We start from the raw sequence: 20535 nt of genomic DNA on the forward strand, positions 1-20535 counted from the left end.
AAGACAGCTCCATCCTTTGAGCTGTCAGGATAAAAACCTTGAAGTCATTGCCCATTCTTTCTCTGATATCTTACACTCAATGCCTCAATACATGCTGACAGCCCTATCTTCAAAATATATTTTTGGGGCACCTGGGTGGCTCAGTCGGTTAAGTGGCTGCCTTCAGCTCAGGTCATGATCTCGGGGGCCTGCTCAACGGGGAGTCTGCTTCTCCCTCTCCCTCTGCCTCTCCCCCCCGCCAGCCCAGCTTGTGCTTTCTCTCACTCTCTCTCTCAAATAAATAAATAAAACCTTAAATATATATATATAATATACATATATATTCATTCCTAATTTGACCACTTCTCTCTCTCTGCCTCTACCTCCCTTTTCTGAGCCACCAACGCCTCTTGCCAGAAAAACTACAATAGGCTCCTATCATGCCTACTTGTTTCCAGCCTTGTAAACATTATATCCTAATTGGAGCCTGTCTCTTGACCCCCATAAATGGTCTAAAGGTATTCACATTTCCAAGCTAACTTGACCAGCATCCCCTGGGGAATTTTCCAGTAACAACTAAAGTAGGAAAGAGCCCTTTCCCACTGTGGCACACCTAGTAGGTCATGAGCCTGGGAGCTGCTGGCCACCATGCCTTGGGCATTATGAGGAAAGTCAGCCTAGAGTGTTACAAAGATGGAAGAGGGCATAGAAGTTCCTGGTGCCAGTTTTCCCTGATGCATTCCCATGGCTTGAGTAAGCAAACCAACATATTTACCTTTGTGACTATGCTAATTACATTTGGGTTTTTGTTGCTTACGACACATACATTCTAAGAACATCTCATCTAAATTATCTTGATTTGGGGCGCCTGGGTGGCTCAGTTGGTTGGGCGACTGCCTTCGGCTCAGGTCATGATCCTGGAGTCCCGGGATCAAGTCCCACATCGGGCTCCCTGCTCAGCGGGGAGTCTGCTTCTCCCTCTGACCCTCTTCCCTCTCGTGCTCTCTATCTCTCATTCTCTCTCTCTCAAATAAATAAAAGCTTTAAAAAAATATGTAAATTATCTTGATTTGTTTTTTCTTATTGCTTAAATTCAGAGGCTTTATGTTTTTTAGAGTTTTAGAGCGGATTGGAAAGTACAGAAAATTCCCACTTGCCCTCTTTTCCCCTTTCCCTCCAGAGAGTTTTCCAAGGGCTCCCGGGTGGGTCAGTCGGTTAAGCATCTGCCTTCAGCTCAGGTCATTATCTCAGGGTCCTGGGATCGAGCCCTGCATCACATCGGGTTCCCTGCTTAGCGAGAGCCTGCTGCTCCCCCAGCTTGTGCTCGCTCACGCGTGGTATCTCTCTCTTTCTCTCTCAAATAAATAAAATCTTAAAAAACAAAGCGTTCTCCCTATTATTTCATTTTGTGTTAGCGTGGTATACTTGATGAGCCAATATTGATACAATATTATTAAATAGTTTACAATGGGGTCCACTATATTGTACATTGCATGGATTTTGATAAATGTGTAGTGACAGTTATCCACCATGATAGGATCATTCAGAATAGTTTCACTGCCCTAAAAATCCCCTATGCTCTAACTTTTCTTCCCTCCTTCATTCTCCCCCTTGATTTATCTTTTCACCCAATACAAATGTAGTGAACACCCTCCATTATTACGCTGTGCGAGTTGCCGGGAATATGAAACCAGATGTATAAATAAATAAATGCACTAAAGTCCTTAGTGATAACTCAGTAGATGTCAGCATCAGGGCCAGTAAAGGCACGAAGACAAAGTAGTCAAAATTCTTTAAACTTCAGCTGGTGACAGTGAACAAACAAATTAGTGAACAAAAGTGTGAGGGTTCTTGCTTCTATGATTCTTATTTTAATGTAAAAATGTATCACTGCCAGGAGAATGGCATAATAAAAAGCAATAGACTATTGTCTGTACATTATGAGCTTTTTTAAGCCTGTAAATACATGTTATTCTCCATTCAAAAATAAACCTAATATCGGTGCATTTAAAATTATTAAGGTAATAAAACAAACTGGAGATTAAGTCCAGGAAGGAGCCAAGACAAATATGAATCTTTTGCTAGTCTATTATCTCTATCATTATTTTTAATAGTATTACTAGTCCATAATATAGTGTTAAACAATATATAGGTGTGGAATGAAGAAAATGCACTACCATTATTCCCAAACCTCTCCAGGCCTGAAATTCTGAGACTACGATTCCTTCATTTATAACAGAATCTAGTAGAGCACTCTATTGATTGATTTTTCTCCATACCTCAAATAAGCAAAGTTAAATCAAAACACAAGTCCACCATATGCAGTTGTCTCTGAAATTCCAGTGGGGTCTTCATATTGAAAACCGCCCCATGTTTCTGTTTGTTTTTTTAATAAATCTTACATTTGGAGAAGCTTCTGTCACACTTTCCTCTAAGTACTTTTTCCTTATTGCTTAAATTCAGAGGCTTTATGTCTTTTAGAGACTGGTTTGTCTCTTTATGTCTATATGTTTGTCTCTTTATATTTTTTAGAGACTGGCTTTACAGACACTGGTTTGTCTATATTTGGTCAGCACCGACACTCTGACTTTTTTGTTTCTAAAACTGAAAGGAGAAGACACAGTTCTTAGAACTAGGGAATAATCAAGAACCAAGAATAACATTATAACTGCAAAGCTAGGCTTTCCCCCTGAAGCAAACTAGCATGGATCACTTTTGATTTGATGAAGCCAGAAGTCCTAATATCTCACGGTTTCCCAAGCTTTTGGCATCAGTATTATTCAGTAGATTTCCTTGTTTCTTCCTGGGAGGTAATAAATTAGGAACGGCATTGCCAAACCTAGCTATAATAAGAAGAGTCATGGAATCTCCTGAGGGAATAGAGTAATCCACAAATTTTTCCTTTCTGGCCTTAAACCACAGTCCTCTTTCCTAATTTATCTACATGGAACTGACCATCTTTTATTTGAACTGGATTCTTTGATGATAGGTACAACTGTTTATTTGGTGTTATCCCAGATGGGAGACAGTAATGCGCACTGCCCAGACTGCAAAGTATCATATGACCAGCCAAATCAAAGGCCCCGGCACCTACAGGACACAGCCCTGACTCACTCCACTTACGCAAGTTTTTACAAAATAAAGCCATTTCTCTTAGCTCTTTTTTTCTCTCAAAGTGTGACCATTGAGAGTCACTGCAGTTAAATGCTTAGGTTTTTTAAATATCTTGAAATGAGAAAATCTACTAAATGTGATCAGGTGAAGGGAACACATGGGCCCTTTTAGGCTTTTCACGTGTACATTTGTGCCTAATGCAAAACTGATCTCTTTGATCCGGTCTTTTCTCTATTTTATGAAGCCTAATGGGGTTAGGCCTGGATCACTGCTCTTCACTTGCCATGAAGACCTTGTTGGGAGGGATGGATTTCTGCTGATCAGTTTAGGCCAAACAGGGCCAACTGGGGGTGGGATGGGGGAAGGGTGACTTCCTGAAGAAAACCCCACATGGCTTTAGAAAGGGGAAGGGAGAACAGCGGTACCATTTCCTTTCTTCATCTTTGAGGATATCGTCCATATATCCTGCTGCTCCTGATTTCTGCTGCCTTTTCACATTTTTAGCTTAGCTAATTCTTCAATTTTTAATACTTTCTTTCAAAAGAATTTTTGCTCTTCAAATTCTAAAAATCGTATACAAAATAGATCTGTAATGTATTTAAAGCCCTTCTAGAATAAAACAATAATTAATGAATGATCCATGTAGTCAAGGGGGGGGAATCTTTATACATGAGACTTTAAATAGAATGTATGATATATTTAAATATATTATATTTACATATATATCTTACATTTATTGTATCTAGTCCTTTGCTACCACAAACAAGGCTCCACTGTACATCTCCATACAAGTCTTCATGGAGACTTGTGTCATTTCCCCCGGACAATTATAGAGGAGTAGGATTGCTGCTGGGTCACAGGGGTTTTGCACAGTTACTGTCCTTATGTACTGCCAGACTGTCCCCACCAGGTCTGGGTGGAGCCATTATTATTTCAGGGCTCTGGGTGCCTTGCAGCTATACCACTGTACACTGGCGCTGTCACATTGGGGGTGTGTACACCTTTAGGCATACGTACAGATGCTGTTGGAGACCTGTCCAGATCCTTCTGGATCCCTTGTACCGACTCTGTTCACCCATCCCTAGCTTCATGGTTTTTGCTACTGTTTGCACCTGCCCTTGGACATGGGAGCCCCCTAGCTTATAAGGAGAAGACTAAGTGACTGGAAATTTTATGTCCACCTACGACCCCCACAATGACCTGCGGACAATGACTTACTGGTGTGAGAGGACAAAAGTCCAGCTCTCATGCCTCAGGTGGGGCTAACATCCAGCACCCCAGGAGATGGGGCTGAGTCTGCAACTTCACCTGAAAGCTCACCTCTCTTAGGTTCTTCCGTCTCCCCAGTCTGCTTCTTCTACTCCCTTACTGGTTTCTTCTTCTGGGGCTGGGCATTAACAAACCACTTATGCCCAAATCCTTAGCTCAAGGACTGCTTCTGGAGGAACCTGACCAAAGAGAGCATATTTTTATTTCACTGCGAATGTGACTGGCAAATTCCGACAATGAACATATTAGACTCTTCAGCATACTGAACTGGGGCTCATATGTGAAACTACTCTTTTGATTTCTCTATCTGGGGCATCTTAGATGTATGAGATCTCTTTACTAATTGGAAATCCAAACTTCCTCACCCTCAACGTTGTTCCCATCTGTTATAAAGGAGCATGTTTTCTGTTGGATGCTCACACAGACCACTCTAGGAGCTCCACTGCAAGCTCTAAGGTTTTCTGTGCATGCAACATTACTTCTAATGGAATGTGACAATACTTACCCTTAGGAGAACATGCCTCTCCCAAGGGTCTGCCAAATGAAAGGGTCAGTCATTTATGAAGCTCAATGAGAGAGGTAACGCAATTAGTCAGCCAGGGGTTGGAAAGTGCAGGTAGCAAGCACAGACCACTCTTTCAAAGGGTTGGGCAATGAGAGCCCCAGAGAACTAGGATGGCAGCTTGACAAAACAGCAGGGTCAAAGGAAAGCCTTTTGTTTCTTTAAGAGAAAAACCACCTCAGCATTTTTAAGATGGAAGAATTGAGGCCAGGGGAAGGAAGAGATCGTGGGTGGGTGAAAAAAAGAAGGTAATTGATGGATCAAACTCCCAGAGAAGATGAGAGGAATCAGATATGGCAGCCTTTAATAGAAGGAAAGATTTGAAACTAAAACACTTTGTATGTCAACTATATGCAAATCAAAGACAAAGGAAGGAAGAGGGAAGGAAGGGAGGGAGGAAAGAAGAAATGCAAGGAAGGGATGGAGGGAGGAAGATTCTTCCTTACTGATCAATCAATAGCATCTATTTCTTCAGGCATGTGATTTCCTATTATCTTACATTTATTCAGTCCTTTGCTACTGCAAACAAGGCTACACTATATATCTTCCAACCTATGACTGTCATTTGTCTATGTTTTAGGCTTATGGACAAGAGCAGAGCCTGTTTGTACTATAGGTAGAAGAGTGTCATTTTTAAATCATACCTTACAAGAACAACCTGGAAAGATACCAAGTGCACCTGTATGACGAACTCCTCACTTTGGTCAGCTCCTAGCTAGAGGAACTCAGAGAAGACTTTGTTCATTCAAATACTAGTCTCCTCAGAGACATTCTCATCCACACACCCAGAAAAAATGTTTTATCAGCTGAGCATCTCTTAGCCCAGAAAAGTGAAAATAAAATCGACACATAAAATTAATCATCACAGTTATACAATAAATACACAAGAAAAACCAAAATCATTTCATTACATGTTCACGTTTTCTTATGGAACCTATCAGGGAAAATAAATTTCCAATAAGCTGGACATGCATACTATCTACATAACTATGCTTTAAAGCCTTTATTTTATAAACATCTCCCAATCTCATAGCTGTTCCACATTAAAGAGTCTTTCACACTGTTCCAAATCTATCAGTCAGGGTAGCTGGTGGAGAGTAAGCCCTGAAGCCGTCCAACATGCTTCCCTTCCTCTGTGTGTCCATAGAGAATCTATAAAATGGTAGACTGTTTTCCAACTCTTCCCCTTCCACTGAGTGCTCCATTCCCAAATATACCTAGGCCTAAAGTTCATTGGGCAGAAGGGAGCCTGAGTTCCTTACTTCTTCCATGTTGACCCTCTGTTTCTCAGATGCTACATCATCTGCAGATACTCAGCAATTGCGTTAAAAATTGCACAACTCCTTGGGCTTGGTTAATCGGTACAGTCATCCACTTTTGTCATCAGCCCAGCATCCAGAATCTCCTTCAATCAAAAAGTAGAAGGGTCATGGGAACTTAATGTACTACTGAACTGTGAATTGATTCAGGAAAAATAACGGTAGAATTTCTGACCATGCTTGGGATCACACAGCATTCCACCAGGTTGCCCCAGTACTCCAGGGAATGTTGTGTGGTTACGCTCGAGTACTCTCATCTAGGAATTATGCTGCATGACGTACAATCTTACAAGCTCTTGCCTCTGTTGATTACACAGTATGCAACAAATAAAAGGTTGTTATTCTGATTTCAGCTTAAATGTCACCTCCTCGGAGAGGACTTTCCTGATCATACAATGTAAATTAGTCACCCAGTCATTCTACCATATCATTCTGTTTTAATTCTCCGCACAGCACACGTCACTAAGTGATATTTTTTTACTCACTTAAGTTTATTTGTCTACTGTCTGCCCCCCTCCTACTAGATAGGACCTGGTCTATCTCATTTTTTGTAATATCTCCAGTGCCTGGGATAATTCTGGATGGCATATAGTTAGCCCTAAATATGTATATGTTAAATTAATTACATCAGGTGATATGAAAGAAAAAATGGCTAGGAAGTTACCTTGAGGCTACTTTTAATACAGGATGGTCAAAGAAAGTTTTTTCTGGGAGATGAGTTTTGAGCCAAAACCTATATGACAATTAGATAAGCATATGAGGCTTTGATTATTATACTGGCCTGCACATTTTTATTGTTGATATGAGACTGTTCTTGTGAAGAAACGGCTTTATAACTATTGAAGAGTGACCCAAAAAAGTATGAGATTGGCCCAAAATTTCAACAGAACCAGTAGAGCACTGGACCTATAGAGTGGTTTTAAAAGAAGTAATGAGAAAAATCATTTTCAAAGAGGTAATGAGAGAAATCACTGCTTCCCAGAACATTTTCCTTTTCAGTAATCCAGAATTATTTTTCCTTAAAGTTCCTTCCACCACTAAGGCTTAATCACCCAAGGGAAGGGAATGGCAGATACCACCTAAAACAAAAGTCCCCAGTGAAAAAATGATGAGAGAAGATTCCACCAGATTAGGAAAAATACATGTTCTTCTACTGAGCAGTGGGAAAGCTTAAGAAGGAACAATATGCATATCCCACCTAGGTTCCCTTGGGTTTCAGAGCTCACACCCCATACCCTTAAGATTTAGCCAGTTAAAGGGTTGATTGTGGAAACAGAAATCAGGTAAGCCTCAGACTGGTAAATTATGCCCTGTGTAGAAAAAGGCTTGTATGTTGCAGTTTCTGATTGGAACACATTAGCAGACCATCTCACAGAGCGTCTGCTGACCTAAATCAACATGCGGGTCTGCAGCTACTGAGAAATAAGCATGAGTTGTTAGACAGGGAGAATTGTATTAGCTATCCTCACGCCTCCCATACTTTCCCATGCAATGTGGAAAAGATATAGGTGTTCCTATACTTGCTCCGGGAGCCAAGAGTCAAGAGCCAGAGAGCTTGCCTTTGAGTTACTATAGAGAAAAGTGAGATGACACCAAAGGCCATAGGCTAGACAGGGTAGGACAGAGAGCCAATGGAGGACAAGACTGGACATTTCAGCAGTGGATGCAGTAAGGACAAAAGTCACTCACTGTAGAGGTGAGTATGTATCCCAACTGGTGATCAACAGAAAAGCAGAGAATGATATTACTTGGTCAAGGAACCCTTTTCCAAAACTATGAGGATAAATAAGCTCCTCCTTGCACCTAGATGCCATCTTGGGCATAAGGAAAAAGAAGGAAGACTCTTCAGAAGAGAAACAACTCTGGTGGGGCTTATCTTATGAATTTCAAATTGCTTAAACACAGACAACCATAAAAATGAAACTATAAACTAGAATAGATGACATTACCTTCTAATAATAAGCTTTAAATAATGATTTTCTGCAATCACCAGGATTTTAAGTAGCTCCAAAGGAACATGTTACAGAAATACACACTTCAGATTATTTCAATTTTGACCCTACTGTTGTGTATAGCTTAAGTGTCCACTTCTCTTGTTCTAGTTTCAGATGCTCAAGCATGCTCAGTTCAACTCACAAACTTCCGCACTAGGTATCCGAGGATTCCTTCGGTCTTATAGTTGTCCTGGAGGCAAAGGTAGGGTACAAGTAAGAGAGTAGCTTTCTCTATTTGCTGTAGAGCCAAGGAAAGGAAACTTAGGTGGGTATTGCTTCCATACCCACAGTGACTATATGATTTATTAGCAGGACACTTGAAGACAGTAATACAAAATTCCCCGTAAATACCCGGACCATCAGTGGTGTGACTTTGAACTTCTCTGGAAGTGACCCTTCTCTCCTTGCCCTTGTGTTCATCTCTGCATTCCCATACACACTACTGCTCCCATCCTCAACCTCTCCCAATTAAACCTATGTCCCTCTTCTCCTGTTGCCACTACCAAAAAAAGTTATCTTTTCTCTTTTTCTAATACTGTGGCTGTTAAGAGCTAATAGGTGGAGCCAAGATTATCCATTAAACCAGGGTCCCATAGCATTGGTTCCTTTTCCTCAAAAGCAGGAAGACCTTTCTCCAGAAATAGATTACCAGATCGCCCACCCATAGAAGGGAAGAGAGAGCTTTGTTTTCCATGCTTGAGAACGTTGCCCAAACATTCACTGCTACTTTTCTCCTATTCCCAAATAAGACAAATGACTTCTACAAATGCCAAAAAGAAAAGACAAACCCAAGATGAGTTTTGGGGACAAAAGAGATTGACTCAAGTAAAATAAGGTAGTTAACCAAAAAAGAAAAAAAGGTAGGATCCAGTAAAACAGAAGGCTCTAACACAGGAGAGAGGCAAAGAAATTTCCCAGAATAATAAAGAACAGCAGCAGGCCTAGAGCAACCAGTGCAAATAGAAATAGGAGGACAGAAAGCTTGAGAAAGAAGAGCTTATCTGCAGGGGAATAATGAGAATTAGTGAATTATCTAAAACTGTTCAAATTGTGACATTGCTCTAGTGCGGTAATCAGAGAAGGGAAAGTGTGTGTGTGTGTGTGTGTGTGTGTGTGTGTGAGAGAGAGAGAGAGAGAGAGAGAGAGAGAGAAGGAGAGAGAGAGATTGGGGTAAGACTTCATTTACCCTGAAAAGAAGCCAAAAAATAACGTGTAAAATGGTTAAATCCAGGGAAATGACAGTGTAAGCACATTGTTCAAAGAGATGGAGTTAAATACCAGTAAAAACAAGCTAAAAGTTGAAAGTGGTAGCCTCTGGGGAACAGGTATCAGGTGAGGTAAAGGCAAGGGGCTTCCTCTTTTCATTATTAGCTATGGTGGATCAAAGATGGCCACAAATTCTTCGACACTCTTCCCACAGAAGGGTCTATTTCTCCTCCCCATGAATGAATTTGGGTTGACCTATAACTGCTTACCAATAATGTCCCAGTGGGCAGGACACTCTGCCATTTCCAGTCCTAGCTTTTTAGAGGATTAGAAGCTTCCACTGTGGTCTCATGAATCCCTGAACCAACATGTAAGAAGACCAACCACCTCCCTTGAGAGACCACATGGAGAGGCCTTTAGGAGAGAGATAACCAGCTGAGCCCAACCTTATAGCCATCTCTCCAAGATAGCAGACGTATGAACGAAGCTGTCTTTGAGTCACCAGACCAGATCAGACACCAGTTGAATACATCCAGTTAATGGTACATGGAACAGAAAAATCACCCAGCCAAGCCCTGCTTGAATTCCTGATCTACAAAATCTTGAGACTTAATAAAATTATTGTTGGTTTAACCAATCACATATTGGAGTCGTTTGTTATATAGCAGTAGATAATTGGAGCCTAAGTCTTCTAGTCCTCAAAAGTAATAAGTCTTTAGTACTAAATTTTTAACATGTATATGTATAGTTTTCATAAAAATAAAAATTAATTTAAAATAGTCTGATCTGGGGTGCCTGGGTGGCTCAGTTGGTTAAGTGTCTGCCTTTGGCTCAGGTCATGATCCCAGGGTCCTGAGATCAAGCCCCACTTTGGGCTCCCTGCTCAGTGGGGAGCCTGCATCTCCCTTTCCCTCTACCTGCCACTCCCCTGCTTGTGCTCGCTCGCTCTCTCTGTCAAATAAATAAATAAAGTCTTTAAAAAAAATAGTTTGATCTGAATAAGGTCAATGAATTATATTGAGGTCAAGTTCATGGTTGCAATATTGTACTATAATTATACAAAATGTTACCCTTGGGAAAAACTGGGTGAAGGGGCATATGGGGGTCTCTCTCTCTCTCTCTCTCTCTCTTATTTCTTACAACTGCATGAGACTCCATAGTTACTTAAAAATGAAAAGAAAAAAATAATTCAGGGGTGCCTAGTGGCTCAGTTGGTTAAGCATCTGCCATCGGCTCAGGTCATGATCCTGGAATCGAGCCCCACATGGGAGTCCCTGCTCAACAGGGAGCCTGCTTCTTCCTCTCCCTCTGGCTCTACCCCTACCCCAGCCCCCATCACCACCACCCCTGCTTATGCTCTCTTTCTTTCACTCTGCATTCTCTCTCTCAAATAAATAAACAAAATCCTTTAAGAAAATAATTCAAACAGTTGAATGTTTCTAGCTTGTCATTCTTACTTATTTTTAACAAAAAATAGTGGCATACCTTACAAATTATCCTATATTTATTCATTTAATATATTTTGTACCTATTTCCATGTCAGCACTTATAGGTCTAGCTTATTAATTTTAATGGCTACATTCTAGTCCTCTGTATGGATTTTCTGTAATTTATTAGCTAGCACCTTACTGACAGATATTTAGGTTGTTTCCCTTTCTAGAGGCTGTGTACTCTATCAAATCAGAAGAATTCTAAATTCCCTTTGAGTAATAAAATTAAAAACTGGGCAATCTGGCAATATTCCTCTACTATAAACTGATAGAACTTATTTCTATCATTCTTATAATTCCCTTCCTGTCTTCACATCTTCCATAAGCAATTCTAGAATCAGTAAGCCTGCTTCTGAATCCAGGCAGTGTCCACATATCTATACATAGCTAACTCAATTTCTTGGTAGCAGATTGCAACACCAACTGCCAGATGTCAAGAGAAAAAATAAATAAATAACTAAAACTCAAAACTCCAGCCCTGAGTTACCCTGTCTGAAGGGGTTTCAGAAAAAAATGAAACCAGTAAAGAACACAGATATATGAGAAAGAATTGATCTTCAGAACTAAGTCTCAAATGACAATGCTTCCAAAACCCATCATCTCAAAATAATTATTTAATCTAACTACCATGTTTTACATTAATGATATCATTAAGACCAAAAGAAAAAGTAAAAAAGATGTTCCAGGCAGATACACTGAATTTCTGGCTAAGAATAAGTCATTCTACCATCTGAAGACTCTGGGTTTTTAAGAAGGTGGATCAGAAGTGTATTATTCGCTCATTTCACTCATTCAGTCCCCAAATATCTAAGTGCCTGATAGTGTGTCAGAAGCAGACAAAGGCAGCTCTCACTCCCTGGAAGAACTCATACTCTAGTGAAGAGATCAAGAACTAAATAGGTAAATATAAACAATATGGTAGATGACAATAAAAATAAGCACATGATAGCACAGGGTTGCACAGGAGGGCATGCAAGACTTCATGAAGGAAAATTTTAAAATCTTAAAGTGGGGATCTTTAAAATCTTAAAGCTCTCTCTGTGGGAGAGAGAGCTTATTCCGGCTGGAGGGCAGCATGGACGAAGTCCTAGAAGCCAGCACAGGGTTGAGTGTAGCTTGCAGGAGTGGGTGGCTCTAAATGCAGTTCCATGCTGCCCCAGTGTACAATGGAGCATGGGGTTCTGTGAGAGGCAGCTTGGGTCCAACTCATATAGGGCTGGGTGCCTTTCTGAAGAATTTGACATGCATCCCTCAAGCAAGGGGGATCTAATGAAGAAGAGCTTTGCTGGGGGTGAACATATTTCCCAGTTTGACCAAGACTGTTCCAGTTTATGCTTGTGGTCCCGGTGTAATTATTAATAGTGCTCACTTTCACATTCAAATGTGTCCTGGTTAAGATGATAACCTTAATTATCACTGTAGTTATGACAGATCTACTTCCAGTGGTACTCAAGATCATTGAAAACCTGCTTATGTGAGAAATAACTGACAATATAAAGGAGGAAGAAAACAATCTATTTCCCACCCTGCAGAGACTCTGATCAAGGCTAAACCAAGTAGTAGTGAAAGAGTAAATGCAAAATTTTCATCAAATACATGCAGCAGCAATTTTTATAGTCTTTTGCATTGTGAAACCCAAAAATATGCACCTTACAACCCTTACTTTTCTTTCTTATACTTCATTTTTAGGATTTTCTTTCCTCTGGATATGATACTTGTTGATTTATAAAAGGAATACATGAATATCATAATAATTATAAAAGTGTAAAAGGAAAAATTAAGGTCTATCTTCCCTCCTCAACTCAGGCCCACTACCCAAATGACACCATATGAATTCATCAATGTATTAAATAGGATAAATCTAACTGGGCAAAATAAGAGAATAGGTTTTTTTTATTCTTCTATTGCCTTCAAACATGTTTGGACTGCCCTTCTTAGGGTTAGCTAATTCCTGAAATAGCCGACAACTGGCCTGCAAACACACCTTTCATAAGCAAACCAACCAATCCATAGCACATACCCCAACCATCTCCTTTATCCAACTGTCACACTTAAAGCCACTGTCCCCCTGCCCTAATCACCCCAGGCAAACAACTAGGCACAGCTCCCATGCCCCAGAGATCCCCCAAATTATTCAAACTAGGAGTGATACCAGCAAAATGACCAAATAAGACATCCCCACTAGTACCTCCCCACCTCACAATTTGGCATCCATACAGTGTCTTTGGCTCCCAAAATTGCCTTTGTGGATGCTGTGGGACTCAGCACCATATGCCAAGGGATCCAGAAATACTCTTGCCACATCCCACACCCACCCCTATGCTATGAGTAACAGGTATACAGACCTTGGTTCCAACTGTGGACCCTGAAGTGGACCATGAAACTGCTCCAGTCTCTGCCTCTCTTGGATGTGGCCTGGGAGCAGCTGGAGAACACACTCTTAAACAATCACCCACAAATGAGAGATCTTTGTGGAAGTCCAAGTTTCTAGCAGACATGTTCTAGATTGGGCACTAGAGAAAAAAAATCCAAGTTTGGATACATTGGAGAGCATAAGAGGAATAGTTTGACTTTATCAGCACTATCCCTCCCCCAAGGCAAGACAGCTTAGGGCCAAGAGAGTGATTTTTTTGCAAGGGGTTGGGTAGTGAGGTGAACATGTGTGAGTAAACATCCGGCTTCCTCAGATAATGCAGGATGCTGCCAACGAGGCCCATTTCTCTCTCACACCAACTGAGTTGAATTATGAACTGCATGACTGGGGGGCAGAGAGTGACTGGGAAAGAGGTAGATAGGATTCTTGACAGCATTAAAGAGAAGCAGATCCTAATAACCATGTCACAGACTCTATCAAGAAGCCCACCTACAAGCTCCTGGAAACCCTGGCCCTCAGATCTTTCCAACCGGCACCCCCAGCACTCCATGTACCTCACACACACATGTGCATGTGCACACACACACGCACACACACACATGTGCGTGCACACACACACACACACACCCTACCTGTGGTCAGCTCCCTGTGTATGCTCACAACAGTAATGAGAGTAAGCTTTGGCAGTCTCAGATAAAATTAGAAATGGAAGAGGAAACATTACAACTGATACCACAGAGATATGGGGGATCATCATAGACTACTATAAACAATTACATACCAACACATTGGATAATCAACCAAAAATGGATAACTTCTTAGAAACCTACAACCTACCAAGACTGAATCATGAAGAGATGGAAAATCTGAACAGAACAATACCAAGTAAGGATGTTGTACAAATAATCAAAAATCTCCCAACAAAGAAAAACTCAAGACCAGATGATTTCACTGGTGAAATTCTACCAAACATTTAAAGAATTTACACCAGTCCTTCTCAAACTCGACCCCCAAAATCAAAGAGCAGTAAACATTCCCAAACTCATTTATGAGACCAGGAATACCCTGATACCAAAGCCAGATAAGGACAGTACAAGAAAAGAAAACTATAGGCCAATATGCCTGATGAATATAAGTGCAAAAATTCTCAACAAAATATTAGCAAACCAAATTCAACAGCATATTAAAAAGATCATACAGCATGATCAAGTGGGATTTATCCCTGGAATGCAAGAATGGTCCAAATATCAAATCAATAAATGTGATACATGACATTAATAGAATGAGAGAGAAAACTCATGATCATCTCAATAGATGCAGAAAAGGCATTTGCCAAAATTCAACAATGATTTATGATAAAAACTCTCAACAAATTGGGTATAGGGAAAAAGTACCTCAACATAATAAAGGCCATATATGACAAGCCCGCAACTACTGTTTTACCCAACAGTGAAAGGTTGAAAGCTTTTCCTGTAAGATCAGGAACAAGACAAGTGTGCCCACTCTCACCACTCCTAATCAACATAGTACTGGAAGTCCTAGCCAGAGCAATTAGGCAAGAAAAAGAAATAATAAGCATCCAAACCAGGAAGGAAGAAGCAAAATTGTCTCTCTATATGATATGATCTTATATATAGAATATCCTAAAGTCTCCGCCAAAAAAAAAAAAAAATTACAGCTAATAAACAAATTCAGTAAGGTTTCAAGATACAAAATCAACATATAGAAATCAGTTGTGTTTCTATATACTTACAATGAAATATCTGAAAAAGAAATAAAGAAAACAGTCCCATTCACAATAGCACCAAAAAACAAAACAAAACAAAACAAAAAAACTTGGGAATAAATTTAACCAAGGAAATGAAAGATCTGTACACTGAAAACTGTAAGACTTTGATGAGAGAAATTAATGAAGACACAAATAAATGGAAAAATATCTTATGTTAATGGATTAGCAGAATTAATACTGTTAAAATGTCCACACTCCCCAAAGCCATCTCTAGATTCAATATGATCTCTATCAAAATTTCAATGGTATTTTTCACAGAAATAGAACAAAAATTTTTAAATTTATATGGAACCACAAAAGACCCCAAATAGCCAAAACAATCCTAAAAAGAGAAACAAAGCTGGAGGCAGCACACTTTCTCATTTCAAAGTATATCACAAAGCTATAGTAATTAAAACAGATGGTACTGGTATAAAAATGAACATATACACCAATTGAACAGAAGAGAGAACCCAGAAATAAATCCTCACATATATGGTCAACTATTATTTGACAAGAGAGCCAAGTGTACTCAATGGCAAAACGATACTCCCTTCAACAAAGGGTGTTGGGAAAACTGGTTACTCACATGCAAAAAAGTGAAATTGAATCCCAGTCTTGCATCACTCACAAAAATTAACTTGAAATGTATTAAAGACTTAAACATAACACCTGAAACCATAAAACTCCTAGAAGAAAAAATTGGGAAAAATGTCCTTGACACTGGTCTTGGCAATAACTTTTTGTATATGACTCCAAAAGCACAAGCAACAAAAAGCAAAAACAAACAAGTGGGACTAGACCAAACTACAAAGCTTCTTACAACAAAAGAAATGATCAACAAAATGAAAAGGCTACCTATGGAATTGGAAAACTTATTTCCAAGCCATATATCTGTTAAGGGATTAATATCCAAAATATATAAGGAATTCCTACAACTCAATAGCCAAAAACTAAATAGTCCTATTAAAAATGGGGAGGACCTGAATAGACATTTTTCCAAAGACGGCATACAAATGGCCAACAGGTACATGAAAAGATGCTTAACATCACTAATCATCAGTGAAACAAGATATCCACAATGAGATACTACTTCATGGCTGTTAGAATGGCTATTATAAGAAAGGCAAGAGATTAAGCATGTGGAAAAAAGAGAACCCTTGTGCACTGTTGGTGGGAATGTAAATTGGTACAGTCACTATGAAAACTAGTATGCAGCTTCCTCAAAATAGTAAAAATAGAAATACCACATGATCCAGCAATCCCACTTCTGGGAATATACCCAAAAGAAATGAAATCAGGATCTTGCGGAGATATCTACACTCCCATATTCACAATAGCCAAAAAATGGAAACAACCTGTCTATCAAGAGATGAATGGATTAAGAAGATGCAGTGTATATACACAATGGCTTATTATTCAGCCCTGAGGAAGAAGAAAATCCTGCCATTTGTGACAATGATGAACCTTGAAGACATTTTGCGAACTGAAATATCTCAGACAGAGGAAGATAAGTACTATACGATCTAACTCACATGCACAATCTAAAAACATCAAACTTAAAGAAACAGAGAGCAGAATGATGGTTACCAAGGGCTGAAGGTTGGGGGGAAATGGAGTGATGTCAAAGGGTACAAACTTACAGTTATAAGATGAATAAGTTCTGGGGATCTAGTGTACAGCATGGTGACTACAGTTAACAATACTGTATTATATACTTGAAATTTGCTGAGAGAGTAGATCTTAAAGGCTCTTCCCACAAAAAAGAAATGTAATTACATAAGGTTTGGGAAGTATAATTTAACCCTATTGTGGTAATCATTTCAAAATATGTAAGTGTATCAAATCATCACATTTTACACCTTAAACTTACACAATGTTATATGTCAATTATATCTCGATAAAACTGAAAAAAATTAAAACTAGCCAAAACTAGCCAATTCTAAACCTACTTATCATTCTTCCCCCTTTCGTTCCCACAGACATCACAATAAAGGTTCTGCCCACATTTTCCCCCCTCCCTCTGCCTCACCAAACTGCTCCAATCCCATGGAGCTGATCTCATAGTTGAGAGCATCAGTCAAAGAGGTTCTAGTCTTGATTATGGGAGAAGAAATTCCCATGGGTCATCACAGACATCTGTACTCTCCCACGGAAGCCTTCTCTTATGTAGGCTGCTGGGGTAATGATTACGGTACCCAACTCGCTACCTCTAGGCAAATCCTCAGCAAATGACAATATCTCTAATACCCCTCTTTAGAATGTGGAGATTCTTAGCCATTTTTCCCTGCTTTGAGAATTTAAGCAAAATTCTGAGCCAATAAGAAAATTCTCATTCTACATCCTGTTATGACAGAAATGAGTTACCCACTTTGGAAGCCATTGTAAAAATTGTAATCCTCAAGGAGTGAAAACTGAAGCTGCCTTCCAGTCATAAAGATCCAGATGTGTGCTTGCGGTGAGTGTTTTTACTCCCAGAAACTAGATGAGATTGGGATGGGGAGGGGGGGGGGGAAAAAGGAAAGGGGCCAATCAGAAAGGTGAGGAAGAACAGGACAATACTCAAAAAGAGGGTCGGGGAGGCCCTTTCACCTCAATAAAAGAACAGAGCCGAATGTGATTCAACCCAAGCTATCACTCACGTTTTCATCCAAGAATTGCATTCACCACTAATCATCATGAGTATCCAGTTTGCAGTAATGCTCATCGATCTCTGGAGACTTTAATACTTTGTGGGATGACAGTAACACAATGGGAAAAATGTCCAACCCAGATGGGACCAAGAAGAACTATCTAGACGTGCCCTCTAAGCCAGAAGAAGAGAGGAACTTGCTTGTCTCTATCTGGATCGTGCATAAAGCTTCTTACCTTCTAATTGTCTTCCTTTTACTATTTTGACCACTGAAGAGAAATATGTTTTCATAATATTAAGATGTCCTGTGTTTTTAATCAAACAAGTTATGGATAGAAATAATTTTGTTGTTGTTGTTGTTAAAGATTTTTTTATTTATTTGCCAGAGAGAGAGAGAGAGGGAGAGCACAAGCAGGGGGGAGCGGCAGGCAGAGGGAGAAGCAGGCTCCCCACTGAGCAGGGAGCCAGATGAGGGACTCGATCCCAGGACCCTGGGATCATGACCTGAGCCAAAGGCAGATGCTTAACCATCTGAGCCACCCAGGTACCCCAGAAATAATTTTCTTTTAAAGATATTCTTTACAGAGCCTCTGTCTTCCTCTCCATTGGGAACTATTCTTTCTAAGCCTACATGCAACTGTCATCCTGTAATTGCTTTACATTGAACTCCTGACTTTCACTGTTTCTGTGTGTTCCTCTTGAGTTTTCTTTTTTTTTTTTCCCTAGTGAGTATCCTTGGGTAATTTTTTCAGATGGCAAAAGATGTCTTTCTTTTGCAAGCACTGGAAATATCTGTTTTTCCTTCATACCATAATGATAATTCTGCTTGTAATGAATGCTAGGTACAAATTCTTTTCCCTCAAAATGTGGCTGGTATTGCTTGTGTCATCAGTACCCATAGTTGTTGAAAAGATACCTAATAACATTCAAATATTTATTCATTTGAAGTAACCTGTTCTTTTATTCTCTCTGGTCATATTTGAGATTTTTCTCCTTTTCCTTAGAATCTTGAGGCTGCTGAGATATTTTCATCTGTTTATTCATTTAACAAATTTTTCCCAAACAAGTAATACAAAAGTGCAAGTGATACAGTTGTGAACAAAACAGATTAGAATGTTGTTTTCTCATTTGTTTTTGTTTTGTTTCTTTTCTTGTTTGGTATTCTTTTTTTTTAAGATTTTATATATTTATTTGACAGAGAGACACAGCGAGAGAGGGAACACAACCAAGGGGAGTGGGAGGAGAAGCAGACTTCCTGGAGCAGGGAGCCCCATGCGGGGCTCGATCCCAGGACCCTGGGATCATGACCCGAGCCGATGGCAGACACTTAACGACTGAGCCACCCAGGCGCCCCTCTTGCTTGGAATTCTGTGAGTCTTAAAATTAATAGAAATGGGTTAATTATTACTTTTTAAATTTTATTTAAGGAAGCAAGACACCATCTCTCTTTCTCTTTTTCTTTTCAGCTCTCAATTCTGATGAACACATTTTATCTTTTAGATTATCAACTCAATCTTTTTCCCCAATTTTCTAATTCATCTAGTCCATACACCTTTTTAAATTTTGCCATTCTGTTTTTAATTTCTGTGTATCCTTTCTAGAACTCTGCTTTCTCGTTTATGGCAGGCTGGTTTTGTCTGATGGATGCAATATTTTCTTAAATATCTCTGGGGATAGTATTTAGAATTTTTAAAATTCTCTTCTGTTCCTTGAATTATGTTTTCTCCAGAATCAATTATCATTTCAACTTTGATCTTCCATTTCACATGTTTTGCTTTCCTCCTGTGTCTGATGAGCTGTTATCTATTCATATCCATCAATGGTGGATGATATAAGTTAACAGAAGGAGCTGAGACAGGTTTTCTCTCTAACTGTGTAGGCCCCATTTCCCCAGTGGTCTCTCCCTTGAAAACTGTCAATAGATAAGTGGACAGAGGTGTGTTTCCAGGCAGCCAATATGGGTGATTAACCAAGAACTCTTCCAAATATCAAATTATGAAGGACTTTTTAGTGTATTTTACCCCTGAAAAACCTTCAGCTTCATCTTTCCTCCCTTTCCCTTCCTCTTCTTCTTCTTCATTTTGTTTTGTTTTAGAAGTCTAGAGTTACTTTAAATTCTGTGCTTTTTTCTCAGGCATGAGTAATCTCTCTAGGAGCCTCCTGCAAGCCTATTGTTGACTAAAAGCAGTTATTAACTTGGGCCTAAGGGTAAAGCAACTGCTCCCAAAGCCCCAATTTAGGGCGTGGAAAAATAGTACTAGCAATTAGGATCCAGCATATAATTTGCAGGCCTTGGTGCAAAATGAAGATGCAGGGTCCCTTGTTTAAAAATTATTAAGAATTTCAAGACAATGATAGCATTAAATCAAGTTGAGGCCACTTCTTTTTTTTTTTTTTTTTTTCTAGCTCTATGGGGATTAAAAGCCCCTTTATTTGCCTTGAACCTAAATTGAGGCCACTTCTAAGCAAGGGGCTCTATGCCACTGTACGGGTCCCATGCCTATGAAGACAGCTCTGACTCGCCATGGGGAATTTCTCCAGGTTCTACCAATAAATACCCTTAACCTCCTTGTTATTGCCTTTGTTCTGTGTTTCTACTGTTCTGCTTTTACCATCAATTCAACACCTTTTGCTTTCTACCAATCAGGAGTTCCCCAGATCTTCTGGTCTGCTCATGGTATTTACCTCACTTTCCAGTGACTTTTTTGGTTATATTCTCTTATAAAATATATTTTTCTATTATTTTGGAACTTTGAGAAGAAGAGGAAGCAGATGTCCACTTGAAACAAAACCTGATATCTTTTAATGATAAATAATCAGAAATATAT

At 39.6% G+C, this 20535-nt stretch overlaps 1 long non-coding RNA gene across 2 annotated transcripts in view; it reads right to left on the bottom strand.

The window, feature by feature from the left end:
* The window catches only part of LOC113924365, a 93626-nt gene that overhangs the window by 12037 nt on the left and 61054 nt on the right, over nucleotides 1-20535 (bottom strand). For both annotated transcript variants that reach the window (XR_003520647.1, XR_003520646.1), the window contains exon 3: nucleotides 4414-4541. This is a non-coding gene — a long non-coding RNA (uncharacterized LOC113924365). The remainder of the gene's footprint in view (nucleotides 1-4413; nucleotides 4542-20535) is intronic.

Source organism: Zalophus californianus, chromosome 2, assembly GCF_009762305.2.
Source record: "Zalophus californianus isolate mZalCal1 chromosome 2, mZalCal1.pri.v2, whole genome shotgun sequence".
Taxonomy (NCBI): domain Eukaryota; kingdom Metazoa; phylum Chordata; class Mammalia; order Carnivora; family Otariidae; genus Zalophus; species Zalophus californianus.